This window comes from Gordionus sp. m RMFG-2023, chromosome 1 (assembly GCF_954871325.1).
Source record: "Gordionus sp. m RMFG-2023 chromosome 1, tfGorSpeb1-WG-v2, whole genome shotgun sequence".
NCBI lineage: Eukaryota > Metazoa > Nematomorpha > Gordioida > Chordodea > Parachordodidae > Gordionus > Gordionus sp. m RMFG-2023.
The window spans coordinates 63,696,962-63,711,470 of NC_088775.1; the positions used below are offsets into that span (position 1 = coordinate 63,696,962).

Below are 14,509 nucleotides of genomic sequence, written 5' to 3' on the forward strand. Positions count from 1 at the left end.
TATTCAAGGATTGGATATTTTATCTCCATCCATTTCTTCTAGAGATCATAAGATCAACTCATTTCATGCAATGTCTATAACATATATCTCAAAGCATCTACTTGGATTTTTTATTCATTTTTATTATATTCGTTTTAAATATTGCCTTTACTTTTATTAATGGAAAAATATTTTATTTTTCTTTCGATTAACAAATATTTTAATGATTTTGAATTAATTAATATTTCAATAACTGATTTAATTTTTTTTAATGAAACATATACATCAAGGAATGGGCAAACCACAGATATGCGTTTTTAAATCATTTCAAAAAATTTATGATAATTGGTGGATTGTTAATTGAAATAAAGTACGATTTTAAGGCTTCATACATTTTAAGAAATGACATAAGAAAATAAAAATTGATCATATTTTTATGATAATAAGTTGTTTATAATCAAGCTCAATGAATTCAGAAAGGTACATGATAGGATACATAAAAAAAGAGGACAAATTAAAGTAAAATTAAAATAGGTACAGTACATCTTTTTGGGGATTTATCATTATTTCTAAAATATTTACCCATTTCTCCAATGCTTTTAGACCATTTATTTTGGAGTATTCTGGAGAATAGAAAAAAATATGGGGTATAACAATCTCCCCAAACAAGATATCAAGAACTTTTCCTTATCTTTCTTTTGGAAACTATTGTCGAACTTTTATTGACATCATATATGTTTGTAAAATTCTTCATAAATTTTTGTAAAAATCACAAATTACGATAGTTCAAATTTTGCTAAAATTATCTGTCTCACATACATTTTGCAAATTTGATATTAAAAATTTGTAAGAGTTAAATATTTCAAAATATTTTTAGTATATAGATGGACGATTTAAGATCTATTTTAGGATAAATTTATATATCCAAATGTCTTAATTAAAATGGGATGACTGGTCAACTTCCCCAGTCTTTTCTTTTTCAATACCAATCCCCTAAAAAGTTTCAAATGGTATACCACTCATTTCTAATACCAAAATTTTAATTAAATTCAAGTTAAAAAAATAATAAAAAATAATAGCAATATTAAATTAATTTATACTAAACACTAGGGCTTTGGAGCTTTTTTCTAAATCAAAAACTTTTTATTAGGCAAAACAAAGTTCTTAAAATTTTTCAAATTTTTAATTATCTCGTGGATTAAAGAATGAGAGCGACAACTTATTACTACACCCAAACTTCCTATTGGGCTCAAAACATAAATATATATTTTTTTAATATTTCTAAATTCTAACGCAAGGATTATAAAAAATAATGTCAATGGGAATCTCTCTATGAAATCAAAGGTTTTAAAAAAAATTTCTAGTATCAAAAACTTTTAACTAGTCTCATAACAAAGTTTTTAAAAATATTCATATTTCAACCTTCCTCGTGGAATGAAATGAAATAGCAGTGTGGATTTACTATATGAACCTTGCTCAAAACATAAATATATAATATTGTTTTTACATTTTACACAAGGGTTAAAAATATTAACACTTGAAATTTATTTGTGAACTATGTTTTAGAACATCTTTTTTATAACAAAAACATTTAACTGGGCTTAAAATAATTTTTTAAAAATTTTGAATAATTTATTTTTTCTCGTGATAATTTATTTTTTCTCTTGGGGTAAAATATAATAGCAGTGCCAATTTATTATTGGAGCCAAAGGTTTTTGAACATTTTTTAATATCAAAAACTTTTAACTAAGCTTAAAACATAATTTTAAAAAATTTTCGTGATTTATTTTTCCTCGTGGAGTAAAATAAAATGCTAGTGTCAATTTATTACTAGACCCAGAAGTTTTGAACATCTATTTACTATACACTTAAGTAGGCTTAAAACAAAATTTAAAAAGATTTCATAATTTTTTTTCATCGTTTGGTAAAATATAATGGCAATGCCAATTTATTACTAGACCCAAAAGTTTTAGAACCTCTTTCTTTTATCAAATATTTTAACTAAAAATTTTAAGCAAATTTTAAATAAATTTTCGTAATTTTTTTTCCTTGTGGACTAAAATATAATAACAGTGCTAATTTATTACTAAACACAAAAATTTTTGAACACTTTTTTTTACTAGTAGACACTTTAAACTAAGTTTAAAACATAATTTTTTTAAAAATTAATAATTTAATTCCTCGTGGAGTAGAATATAGTGAAAGTCCAATTCACAAAGGCTTTAAACAATCTTTCTAATATCACAAACATTTAACTAGGTTTATAACAACGACTTAAAAAAAATTCACAATTTTATTTTCCTCATAGGTTAAAATATAACAGCAGTGCCAATTTATTACAAGATCCAAAGATTTAAGAACATCCTTCTAGTATCAAAAACTATTAACTAGGCTTAAGTAAATTTTTAAAAAAATTTCAGAATTTATCTTTGTGGAGTAAAATATAATGGCAAAAAAAAATTATTACTAGATCCAAAGGTTTTAGAACATCTTCCTAATATCATAAACATTTAACTAGGTTTAAAACAAGGTCTTAAAAAAAATATAAATTTTTTCCTCGTGAAGTAAAATATAACAGCAATGCCAATTTACTACAAGACCCAGGGATTTAAGAACATCTTTCTAATATCAAAAACTTTTAACTAGACTTAAGATAAATTTTTACAAAATTTTCAAATTTATTTTTTTCTTGTGGAGTGAAATATAATGACGGTGCAAATTTATTACTTGACCCAAAAGTTTTAGAACATCTTCTTAATATCATAAACATTTAACTAGGTTTAAAACGTCTTAAAACAATTCAATTCACAATTATTTTCCTCGTGGAGAAAAATATAATAGCAGTGCAAATTTATTACTAAACCTAAAGGTTTTTGAACATCCTCTTAATATCATAAACATTTAACTAGGTTTAAAACAACGTCTTAAAAATAATTCGCAATTTTTTCCTCGTGGAGTAAAATATAACAGCAGTGCCAATTTATTACAAGACCCAAAGTTTTAAGAACATATTTATAGTATCAAAGGTTTAAGATAAATTTTTTAAAATTTCACATTTATATTTTCCTCGTGGAGTGATATATAATGGCAGTGCCTATTTATTACTAGAACCAAAGATTTTTGAACATCTTTCTAATATCAAAAACAATGAACCCGGATTAAAACAAATTAATTTAATTTTCTATATATTCAACAAATTGACCCAGCAAGCCAACCAAGCAAGCCAACCCAGCAGCCCGATCCAAGCCAACCCAACAAGTCGACCCAGCAGGCCGACCCAATAAGCCAACCCAGGTCGGCTCAACAGGCCCAATGGGTCGGGCAGGGTCATGGTCGATTTTTCGACCCTGGCTCAGGGTTGGGCCAATTTTTACGACTTCGACTTGGGGTCTTGGTCGAAAAAAATAAACCATTTAACAACACTATGTGAAATACCGTATATAATGTTTGATTAAAATGATTAAACTACAAATTGCCATATTTAATGCTTAATTTAAATATCTAAATCCGAATTGCGGTAATCTTAAATTAAAATGAGTAAACTACGAATTGCCCTATATAATGTTAAATCTACGAATTGTCGTATTTAATTAAAATGACTAAACTACGACTTACGATAATTAATGTTAAACTAAAATGACTAAACTACGAATTGCCGTATATAATGTAAATTATATTGATTAAACTGCATGCGATAATAAATGTTAAATTAATATGACTAAACTACAAATTGCCCTATATAAGTTTAATTAAAATAACTAAACTACGAATTGCCGTATTTATTGTTAAATTAAAATGTCTAAACTGCGAAATGCGGCAATTAATGTTAAATTAAAATGACTAAACTTCGACTAACGGTAATTAATGTTAAATTAAATAAGTAAACTACGAATCGCCCTATTTAATATTAATGACTTTACTACGAATTGTCGTATTTAAAGTTAAAAATGTCTAAAATGCGAATTGCAGTTATTAATCTTAAATTAAAAGGATTAAGCTACTAATTACCGTTTATGATGTTAAATTAAAATGACTAAACTACGAATAGCCATATTTAATGTTAAATTAAAATGACTAAACTACCTGTTGCCTTATATAATATTAAAGTAAAATGACTAAACAACCAATTGCGGTAATAGTTTTAAATTAAAATGACTAAACTACGAATTGCCGTATATAATGTTAAATTAAAGTAACTAAACTACAACTTGCGATAATGTTAAAAATTCACCTGCTATTTAAATTGTATTTATTACCCTGTAAAAACTTAGATCTCAGCAAAGGAAGAATGCTATAACTTATTTTCAGTTTGAGAAAAGATCTTGATGAAGAAAGAGCAGAATTAATTCCTTTGTTCAACATACATACCAGATTATTTGATAAAGATAAAAAAATTTTGATGAGGAAATGAATGAAGATCCTTGGGAAGATTATCTATTAAGCGTTTTACAAAATATAGATAATTCATTAAATACTAATAAATTTCCCGAATTAAAATGTTTATTCATTAAATATAATACAACTCACCCCTCTGCGCCAATTGAACATGTGTTTAGTATGGTGAAAGCTGTGTTGAGAGAAACGCTCTTGTTTGTCTGATAAAAATTTAGAAAATCAATTGAAAAATAAATAAAAATGCTATAAAAGATGTTATCATATATATAATATATTATTTTTGTATAATTTTATATATATTATAATTATATATAAACAGATCTTTTATTATTATATAAACTTTTTGCATAATTTTATCTATATTATTTATTGTAGGAAAAAAATTAATATTTTTTTTGTATATAATATATAATTTTTTTAAGTAAAGAGTAAGCCATAGGCGTAACCAGGATTTTCCTAAGGGGGGGGGGGTTAAAAAAATTACTGGCGGCTTCGCCCCTAGATCTAGTGTTGTTAAATAGTCGAGTTTTTACGACTCTGAACTCAAGTCGGAGTCGCAAAACTCATTTCAAATTGAGTGGCTCAACGAGCCGCATGAGTCCACTCGTTGAGTCGGCTTCAGAGTCGGCTAGTGTTGTTAAATAGTCGAGTTTTTACGACTTTGAACTCAAGTTGGAGTCGCAAAACTCATTTCAAATTGAGCGGCTCAATGAGCCGCATGAGTCGACTCGATGAGTCGGCTTCAGAGTCCCTCTATATATTATACTCATTAAAGTTGTTTACTTAAAGCCGACTCATCGAACCGACTCTGAAGCCCCGCTCAAATTGAAATGAGTTTTGCGACTCATAACTTGACTAGATTTTAGGCTAAGTCGACTCGACTTAGCCGTTTAACAACACTACCTAGACCCCATTTTGGGCGGGTCTTCTGCCCGCTTTAGTCTATATATAGTCATAAAATATTTTTACAAGATTACATTAATATAAAAGCATGGTAATATTCCAAACAAGTATTGAAATTTATTTATAAAAAGTAAGTAAACATATAGTTGATATTCCTCTATTATATAGAATTAGTTACAAAGGTAAAATTTCACTTTTACAGATATATTTGACAGTTAGAGAATATATTACAGTTAATATTTTAACAAATTCTACTAATCAATGCTCTTGATAATAAATATAGCAACAATTTGCATTAAATTATTTAACGCCATCTATTTATTTGACATAATAAATGATATTAAAAATTATTCTTCATATTATTCATCTCACAATGTCTTTAAAAGATATTTTCTGATGTCCTTATCACTATTTTATAGTTTTCTGTAAAATATATAATTCGTTATATTGGTAAGAATTACTTGATTGTCATATGATAATTGATAAAATTAAATATACTGTAAATCTACGACATATAATATTCCACTGTTTGTATTGTGCTTTATTTATGATTTAATTTTACCAATACTTTTATAATTATATTTTACTTTTATTAAGATAAATAAATTAAAATAAAATTACTCACTTTATAAAAAATTATATTTGATATATTATATTATTTAGTAATTTTATGGATCTATTATTATAATTATAATACATTTCCCCTTTGTCTTAAAACTTATCTTTAACTTATATTCCATTTCTTAAAAACATTTTTGGTTTTTTTTTATATAAAAGCTTTTTTCCAAAAATGTATAAATTATATAAATAGCTTTATAGAAAAATAACTTTTATATTCTTTCTTTCAAATTATTGTTTAAGATATATGCATACATTTTTGGGGGTCAGGTAATGGGGGGAGGACTAAGGGGGATATTTTTTATTAGCGTAAAATGATATCCACAAAAAGTGATAAATTTCTGAATCTGGGGGAGGGGATTTCCCCTTGCCCCCCCTGGCTACGCCTATGGAGTAAGCAGTATTTTTTTAAATAGTCAGTATCGCGCGTACCTTTTTTAAAAAGGTAACGAGTAACGGCAATGCGTTCCTTTTTCCTTATGTAACTACTAACGGTACCGAGTTTCCTTTTTGTAGTAACGTTTACAGAACTAATTAAAAGTAAAGGCAATACTTGAAATCAATATAATATAATGGACATAAAATCCAAGTAAATGCATCAAAAGATATGTGATAAGCATTGCATTTAATGGGCTGAACTTGGAAATAAAATGCGTTGAATACACAAAACGTCCTTTTCAAAAATATTGGGTCAAATATTTCAACGATATTTCAATACTCGAAGAACTCCTAATTATAGCAAGCTTCAATTTTCCTACACCAGCTCTTGCTAACGTTAAAAGATTTTTTTCCTTAATCAATACTCAATGATGAAATGAGATGAATAGCGGAATTTAAATCTATAAAAGCAATTATATGCTTGCAATACCATTTTAAATGGTTTTGTCTTGATTTTTTAAAATTTTTTTGAAAAGGGTCCAAATATATGTCGAATAATATGGTATAAAAAAATTATCATTTGCAAGATTAAATGTAATATAAATGCAATTTATTAAAAGACTGCTTAATTATCAAATTCATTTTAATTCCTTATTTAAAATACATAAAAAATATGCTCTCTTCCAATAAGCAGGATCTGGCAGCCCTGGATATGAAACTTTTTTTAAAGAAAAGACAATATTCAAATTTTAAAAATAAATTCACTGGTTAAACTCTATTTCAAATTTATATAAAAATATTTATTAAAATATAAAATACATGGGCTAAAATAATAATAAAAAAATATTAAAACAAATATGTGATTGAACTGAGTAGTGTAATAGTGATTTGTATAGGGTCTATTTTGTCAAGAGCCCGAAACCTTTTTAAAAATAGTCCTGATAAAGCCAGACCTGCAATTATTTTTCAAAAATAGATCGGGTACGTGCAGGGACAAGATTTGCATAGAGTATTACATATGATATGAATTTCGTTATCATACCGATGACCAATCTTCCCAGGGCTAGTCGGTTCTATATTACGTCGAAAAATAATTGTACACAAATTTATCATAAGATAGTCCAAACACCTAATTAATTTTAATCCTTTATGATTTTGTTTTATCTCAAGATTGATTCTAATAAAAGTAAATTTTTTGCCCCAACAAGCCCCAAACCTGGGGGTAGATTAATTCATTTATTATGTTTCTTATAGCATAATTAATATTATTTTACTTTAACAAAACACATCATTTGCATAAATAATTCAAATAAAAATGATAAAATATGACATAAATAAATGTGTAAAATTTTTAATAAACATTTTTTATTATTTTCTAATCTATTGCAATATAGAATATATTTAAATCGGTAATAGTTACCAATGAATACTTTTTATATTATTATATAAATTTATTTTTCTTCGTTAATAAAATATAATCACAGTGCCAATTTATTACTAGACTATAGGTTTTAGAACATATTTATATTATCAAAAACTTTTAACTAGGCTTAAAACTAAGTTTTTAAGTAATAGTTTGTATTTTGTACAATAACTTTTAGTTTAAAATAAATATACGTATTTCTATAAATCCAGTTAATTCTATCTCTAAAATGCTTGCCAAGTCCTAACCTCCAGTCCACTACTCCGACAATCCCGGACCCACGAACTTTGTCGATCTTTTCCCCTCCCCGATTATTGGACTCGAGTGTCCAAATATTAAAATAATATGCCAAAATAATAATGTAAGAATTAAAACTAAATTAATTTTATTTAAATATATTTGTAGCAGAATGAATCGCCAATCTAATTGCTATAATATATTATTGATTAAGGTATGGAATTTATTGGATTCGGAATATTTCAATTTTAAATTATTTACTGAAATAATTTTAAAATAAATTATTAATTGATCGAAAATGTATTTGTACTTATTATGAGATACAGCATGGTAAATTTCAGGCAATTTTGCCTTGAGGTTGAAATACTATTAATTTATATCTATTCTTATATTTTGATTTAAACACAATAATTTTATTGACTGTTTAACCATATCAGTAAAGTTTTATGACTTATATAATTTTACTGTCTTATCTTATAAGCGTAGCAAATACATATTATCATATGCCATTGATTGTACTTGAAAAAAAGGAACATTAGAAAATTGATATTCTATCATTTAAAATTCGATAATATTATAAGTTGTCAATCATTTTTAATTAGAATAGGTGATATATATCTTTGGACATTTTTGTTAGCATTTAAAGGTAAAGTGTAAATGTAAAATATTTTAAGCAGTCTAATAAATATAATATATTTTTTTTATATTTGTTTTATTTAATATATACATTTTTTTAAAATATAAAATTTAGTATATTTGATCAGATTTGAGCAAGATACCAAAATATTTTCTGTTTTAGTTACCATTATTTAATAAAAAAATGTATTAGTTAAGTTACCATTAAAAAGGTAACAATTAAAAAATCTTTATTATATTAATAAATTGCTATAAAATGAGAATAAATTAAAATTTTCTTAAAAACATTATATGGGAAATTAATATTGAATTCTTATACATAGGCAGTGTCAGGATTTTGCTGAGGGAAATGGCACTATTGGGCAGTTTTAGGCATCTCACTACTAAAAAGGGGTACTAAAAAATTTAAAAAAATCCAAATTTTTTAGTGTAACAATTTTATAAACATTATACTAATATACTAATTAATTATTACACATCACATTTAAAAATATTTGGGATATGCAATTACTTGTATAGAAATATTTGGGATCTAAAGTTATGGATTTAAAAACGAATATTATATTTATATATTTTATTTTCTCTGTGGGATGTAAAAATAAAGCTATAAAAATTAATATTACTTATATTGCAGGGTAAAAATATAAATTGATATAAAAACATAAAATAAAAAATTGTTAGATATATAAATTCCTTGTCAAAATATTTTATAAAATTAAGTAATATATAAATTTTATAAATAATGATTCTTTTTTGTGATTTTCTGTATAGTTATAAATAATATTATCTATTGACACATTTTAGCAATTCTATTTGTTGGATTATTGGCTAAATAACTAATAATATTTATTTTTCAAATCAAATTTAATAAATAACATTGTAAATCTAAATATGTTTATATGAATTTCAAAAAGTCAGCTATGAGCATGGTTAAAACAATAATTGTTATGAATATTAATATAGAATTCTATCCTTTTTAATTATGAAATCAGAACATAATCAGAGGGTGCTTTTTACCATTTGTGTCATACACATAAAAATTCAGAAGCTAGGCCTAGAAAGACAATATAGGAAAAAAACTTCTTTTGTAACATGATGAATGGTTTAGCTGTTTTTCCATTATCTGATATGGTCCATGCAATCACATTTTTAAGAATGGTTAGTTCTAACAATGGAAAAGATATTATTGACTACTACGATAAAAATTATGTCAGGATTATAGTTGGATAATGGCTAAATGTCAGCTAATTTGGCTCAATCTATAGGTATGAGCTGGAGAAAATCTTTTAACATTAAGGTGTTTTAAATTTGAGCTGCTATAACCATGCGTTTTTCATCGGTGGTATCTCTAAAATAAGTTTTTAACCTTTTTAAAAGTTGAAAAAGACCTTTCATTAGTACAGGTACTAATTGGTAAGGTAGCTAAAATAATTAATAATGTTTTGAGAATCTAAAGTGCAATTACACATGGAAAGAGCCTGCAGAGCATTTTTTTAAGAATACCCTATTTTATATCATAATTCGACATCACAAAGTAATTTATCATATGAGCCTACTAAATTATCAGCGTAAAACTCTGATTTTCTAATTTCTCTCATGTTTCAAGTGTAATGAATAGTTTAGACTCAACTGGCAAAAGAAAATAAAAACTTTTTAAAATAAAATTATGACTAATAAATCTATCCTTTAATTGAAATAAAAATGTATCAATAAGGGTAATGAATATGTTTATTTTATTAAAATCCTCAATCGTAGATTCAATTTGAGTTATTGGATTGTCTAGAAACTACTCTAGGCTTAAAAATTTTAATCCCAAACATATTAACAATCTCCTTTACTTTCTCATATATTTCATGAAATTTTTTATCCACATTCTCTCTGATATTTGTTAATATTTCAACAATATCCTTTGCTCTATTCATAACCTCCCTTTAATCCAAATCAATTTTTTGTAATATTTTCTAAAATAATATGTACAATTAAATAAAAAATAAATACATTGAATTGATATTAAAAATTGTGGCTTAATAATAGCCTGCAAAAGATTCTCAGCATCTGCTGAATCTTTTTCCTTGCTTGATATATAAAATTTCAGTGCTACAAACACAACATCTTATAGTTCTTTTAAATTTCAAGTATTTATTATCAATTTAGTTAATTTAAAAAAAAAATTTTTTAAATGGAATTTAATTACAAAAACAAAAATTATTTTTTACTGACTGGTCAGGAAAAATGATTTGGGTTTTTTCCAAGGATTTTTTTCGAAAGTTTATTTCCAGGGAATTTTTAATTATCCAATATGGGGTTTTTTAAAAAAATTAAAAATAACTTGAAAACTATTATTAAAAACATATAAAATACATATTAATAATACTTAAAAAAACATTTTAAAAACAAACATTAAAAAAAGTAATCTACTCCATCTGGCGAATCCATATAATTTAAAATTATATTTTGAAGCTAATTTGTTGTGTGATCAAAAAAGCCCTCGAAATTGTTGTTTTATTGCTCTTTTGAATGATTCGTTTGACTAGAAATTTAGCCTGTTTTCCGAAAAACAGTTTTTTGATATCACAATTGGTATGAATATATTGTTTCGGATAGATGTGAATATTTTTGTGATTTTTCCTTCAATACTTAATGGATCATGATTATTATTAGAGGATGCAAAAATATCTATGCACGTAAAATCCTAAGCACGTAAAATCCTAATATTTCCCAATATCCCGGGGAATTAAAGTATGTTTATCAAGCCGTTAATTATTGATAACTTGTATATCTCAGTTCTGGATGTGAAGGAACATCAGCTTTAAATAATAAATTTTGGATTATTTTATTTTCATGCCATATGTATTTGTATCCATTAAAAAGACAATGGAGAGGCTGTCTTCCTTTTTCATCTACTTGTGCTCCACATCTTTGACATTTATAGTAGGGTTGGCAAAATTGTAATTTTTTGATTTAAATTGCTATTTAAACCAAATAATAATATTTCATTTAGAGAAGCTCAGATTTAGATTGAAAAATATCATATATTATCATTATTTTAACCTTAGTATAATATTTTCTTATAAGTAAAAAGTTAATGCTCCAGAAGATCTAATCAGGAAATTTTTGAAAAAATATGTGATAAGTCATGAGCTAATTTGTTATTTTCTCAAAGAAAATCCGACTTTCAATAAAAAAAATCGATATTAGAAGGATGGTTCACAGCCCTGAATTAAATTAACTATTATATTTTTTGGAATATTAAATAATTTCCCACTACATTGAGATCCTAAATAGTTGTGCATCGGGTCTAATTCTTCAATTTCAAAAAAAATTTACCGGTCCAGCCCAATTTAAATATAGAAATTAATTTTTATAATTGCTCAAAATAAAAGATATATGTTATATGGCGTCTAATTCTAAAATAAAATAAAATATTTTTATTTTATATAAAAAATTTAATATAAAATTGATAAATTTAAATATATTTTAAAAAATTTCCAAGGCTAGACCCGACCCAGCCCAATTTTTATAAAAAATATTAGGCCCGACCGGCTCGAACCCGATTTTTTAAAAAATATTAGGCCCGAGCCGGGCCGGGTACGTATCGGGCCTATTTCTGCAGATTTCTATTTCTAAATATACAATTATCAATTAATTATAGGGGTGTACCGATACCAATTTTTGGAGCCCGATCCGATCCAATATTCCCGATATTAAATTGATATTGGCCGATTACAGATCCGATTTCTTATCTAATTTTGTATTCTGTAAAGATACCAATGGTTTTAATTTTTAATATATTTTTTATTAGTATAACATCTATGATTTAACTATACCATACCATGTCATTTAAATATATTATAATGAGTTATAGTTTATATTCAATTCATTTGCAATTCTAAATGTTATAAAATATATTTATTGAAAAATCACTTATTTATATAGTAAGTAATAACATTCATCTATTTTAATAAGTAATAAACAAATATATTTTAAAATTTGAAATAGATATTTAAATTAATATATCGAAGATTTCTTTTTAGAAATACAAAAATTTCCAATTTATCAGAGGTCAGTCTGCGGTAATGGGGACTATATCACTAGCTTCACTAAAAACAGATTCTGAAGATTATTGCACACTTCTATAAACAGAATGCAAAAAAAATAACAATATGGCAGAATGTTTATTAACTAATTATTACTATTAAAAAAAATAAACCTAAAAATGGATTTCGATTTTATTTATAAAAATAAATTTTTAGATATAACTTTTTTTTAAATTTAATAATATTTTATTTTTGTTAAAAACGCCATTTTGTATCGGATCGGATCTGAAAATTTTATAACATTTGCCGATAAAAATAGGTAAAATATCGGCCCAATCCGATTCGATATTAAATATCGGTACATCCCTAATTAATTATGTCAAAAACAATGAAATACAAAATAAATCAAGAATTTTTTTCATCTTATAATTAATGATTACTAGTACAATTTAGTATTTTTCATACAAAAATTATTTTATTCTAAAATAATCTAGTCTTTGTCTTTCCTTTTATTAAGTACTTGATCAAATTAGTCAATAAAATTTAATAAAAATATTGATTTTTATTTGCCAACCCTAATTTATAGGTATAAGATATTTTTACCCCTACCGGATATCCACTGCATAACTAAATTCGGCGTCTGTAAGTGAATTTATAGTTTGGGGTACATTTAGCTTAGCCTCTAGCCTATCATAACCGAACTTGTCCATAACCATTGAACAGAGGTTTATAAGCTGCTCGGTGTGTGCTCGAAACTAATTAGACAACGGCGCATGAACTATAGCTTCACCCCAATCCTTTTGTGAGCTTGTTGGATAATTAGTCCCCCTGTTACATTTACTGACCAGCCAGATAACTCATGATTAAATAACAAATCTTGGACTGGTTTGATTAGATTCAGAATAAGCTCATATTTACTAATGGAAGACGATATGAATGATACGATTGGTAGAGGTAAAGGAAGGCGTACTCCAAGTTCCCCATATTTTTGGGGAAAGGTAATTTGTAGCCATATTTTCTGACAAAATTTTAGATTAAAAATATCCTCCAATATGGATTTGATTTTAATCTCATAATTTTGGAGAATTTCTGGAAATAGGAATACCCCTGATGTATTGAATTAATAAATAATTTTGGGAATGTTTAAGATGTTTTTAATCATATAATAGCCCTCGTGAAGGCAAAAGTTTAAGGATATTTGCTATGATGTTAGATTATGGAAGTTCTTTTCTAGAGATCTTTGGATACTGGCTGAGTCGCTTATTGGTAACCCAAGGACACATATTTCGCCTTTGATTATAGGAGTAAATAGATCTATGATGAACTAAGAGTATATTAGGCTTGAATAAATTTCACATTTTTTAATATTAAATTTAGTTGTTGAAACCTAAGGGTGATATTGTCAAGGGCTTTAATTATTTCGTTATTATTTTATTTATTGCTAAAGAATAGAGGTGGACCTAGAGGATCACCCGGCTGGTAGTAAAAAAAAATTTCTAAACCGAAATATAAAATTTTTCCAAACAGTTAAGCATTTTATTCAATATAATATAGTTTCGTAATTTGGATAATATAAGTGATGGATTTAAATTTATTGCATAAAATCAAAAACAGTGATGAAATATGTATGATAAATTATAAGGTTAAAAAATAAAATCAGTTCAGATATTATTTATAAATTATAATGTAATTATAATAAAGCTTCCACTTTTGCTGGATCAAACTATGTTTTAGAAATCTTTCATTAATGCTAGAGCCTCGTTTGGAAGAAGCGCTGTTTGCGGTTACCTAATATATTCTTCTTACTAATCGAGATAGTTTTAGTAACTGATTTGATTACGGTTTTCACCATATTAGGATTCCTTTTTAAAAGTCATGTTTTTTATAAGAAGTTCTTAACTTA

General features: G+C 25.8%; 1 protein-coding gene across 2 annotated transcripts in view; it reads left to right on the forward strand.

Annotated features, from left to right (window-relative positions):
* The first annotated feature begins 8,520 nt into the window (after positions 1 to 8,520).
* The window catches only part of LOC135924362 (general transcription factor IIE subunit 1-like), an 82,138-nt gene continuing 76,149 nt past the window's right edge, over positions 8,521 to 14,509 (forward strand). For both annotated transcript variants that reach the window (XR_010571329.1, XM_065459439.1), the window contains exon 1: positions 8,521 to 8,579. The gene's annotated coding sequence lies outside the window, so the exon portion shown is untranslated. The remainder of the gene's footprint in view (positions 8,580 to 14,509) is intronic.